This window comes from Bactrocera latifrons, unplaced genomic scaffold, assembly GCF_001853355.1.
Source record: "Bactrocera latifrons isolate USDA-ARS-PBARC rearing strain unplaced genomic scaffold, ASM185335v1 scaffold_829, whole genome shotgun sequence".
Lineage (NCBI taxonomy): Eukaryota > Metazoa > Arthropoda > Insecta > Diptera > Tephritidae > Bactrocera > Bactrocera latifrons.
Genome location: NW_017537522.1, coordinates 75,314 through 77,420, shown reverse-complemented (window position 1 = coordinate 77,420; position 2,107 = coordinate 75,314). Strand labels below are relative to the sequence as shown.

The 2,107-nt window shown below is 35.8% G+C and overlaps 1 long non-coding RNA gene across 1 annotated transcript; it reads left to right on the top strand.

The window, feature by feature from the left end:
• Positions 1-256: 256 nt before the first annotated feature.
• On the top strand, positions 257-1,186 carry LOC108977027. Its single transcript, XR_001994003.1, has 3 exons — positions 257-462; positions 672-867; positions 927-1,186. It is a non-coding gene; the product is annotated as an uncharacterized LOC108977027 (long non-coding RNA).
• The last annotated feature ends 921 nt before the right edge of the window (positions 1,187-2,107 follow it).

Genomic DNA, 2,107 nt, shown 5'->3' with positions numbered 1-2,107 from the left:
TTATACATGTAAATGTGAGAATGACAGTATGTAAAGAATGTAATGACGTAAATAATGTAATGACATGCATAGTGTTAGGTAAACAACTATCTTCAACAGTTATTTCCGACGTTAAACAAAAGAATTTTGAGAAAAATCGATCATCAAAGTCAAGGCAAATAATGGTGTTAAAGAGAGGTTGGGTTCGTTCGAGATGGCAATCACGACAGCAACGTTACAAATTTGTCAAAGTATCACGTTCTACGCGAATTTTTGGCAACCCTTGCAACAGCATCTCGTTCTACCGTCACTTTTTACTGCCCGACGTCAATTACCCCTGCGGGTAGGGGGAAGAATATTCCCGTTGTAAGCCATGGTTGGCGTAAGAGCCTCAGTATATACAGTAATAAACCTTTGCATTGTTTACATACATATACTCAACTCTAGAAAAAGTTGTGTAACATATTTTTTGCTACTTTCATGGTAATCAGAGTGTTGTGTTAGCATTTAAGCTACATATAAATTAAAAATTTTGATGAGCAACACTTTAAAAGATATTTAATAATGCAAGTGTTTACGTTATTTAAGTGATTATATTGAATTACTTTCTATATCTGTTAAATTTTATTGGGAAATTTCTTGTTGTTTAATGTTAAATCAGTTGTTTTTTTTTTTTTTTTTTGTTTGTGCAGTTTTTAAACACGCTTCAAGTATTTCTACATTTTTGCATGCAATACAATCCTGGGTGGTAATTTGTAATTTAACATATACAAATTGACAAATCGTGAGCCGTTATATGAAAACATCAATTGGAAATTGAGTTTGAATAGAACACATATATTATAATTGATATTAGTGTTGTTGCTGAAATAAAGCAAGATTGATTAGGTAAGATGTAGAAATATATTTGAAATATGTCGAAGATTTTAATAAGTTTGTGTTTACAGAAAAATGCCGAAATATTGTGCGTGTGGATGTGCGCGAGCTGAATCCTTTTACAAATTCCCATCGGAACGAGCATTAGCATCTATATTGGTATCTTAGAAATCTTTATTAATTACTAAATTGTTTTGTGCGACGTTTTTGTTTATATAATTTCTATTTAAATTTTTATGTAAATTTTTATTTATACTTATTTTATTATACACCTAAAAAGTCGGTAACGCGCCTTATTGCAAACCTTAGGGCGGTTTGGAAAATGCAAAACTTAAACATTCAGAAATAAATTATCAAAAATATTTTTAGTGTTAATAAAATTCGTTTCATTGCGTCGCAAAAAAGAGTACGTGAGAAATACATATGCCAATAAATTAAATAATCTAAAAATAATTATATTTATACATTTTTGTGCAATTTCTCACGTACGACGGGGAGCAGTTAGCCCTTGGAGTTTACTCCAATCTGCTTATTGAATTTGGCGCTTTGTAGAGATTCGTGGTGGCTGTGGTTTGAACCTAAATGTAGGCAGGTTGAAAATTTTTAGTCCAATGTGGAGTCGTATTGCAGTCGGGTGCCGGTCCCAAAGTACGGCAGAGGTTTTAGGTCGGCCTCGTACCCGACCAAGGTAACTAAGGTGTCCCTATCCACCTGAACCAAAGTATGCGTGCTAAATGCATTTCTACTATGGGGTGTTGATCAACGCACTGTATTCATCTATGTGCTTCTAGAAAGCACCGTGAGGTTAGGCCGTCGCAGGCAGTACTCACGTAAAGCACTCCGGACGTTGCCCGACGTCAATAAAGAGCAATCATCGGCGTTCGTAGTTTTTACCACCATCCACTTATATAGTTTATAGTAAAAATCTTCAACCATGGAGAGCGTCGATTTGTTCAATGTCCTCAAGTAGCGCTGTGTGGCTGCCTGTGATGAGCTTTTGACATCATTTATGCAGTTTGCAGAAACCATTCTGGTTGTCAGATGGTGAATGAATGTCGTGGTCTCAAATTGTTTCACTACTGGGGAAAGGAGATCTATCGGGCAATATACTTAGTTTTTTGGCGAGATTCCTAGGTCTCAGTAGTGAGACCGCTCTTTGACTTTCTACACATTGGTATCTGAAGAGTACCAGCGACAGGTTGAGGACCTTGGTTAGGAAGCTTACTCCCTTCGAGCCTATTGAAAGTGTTTT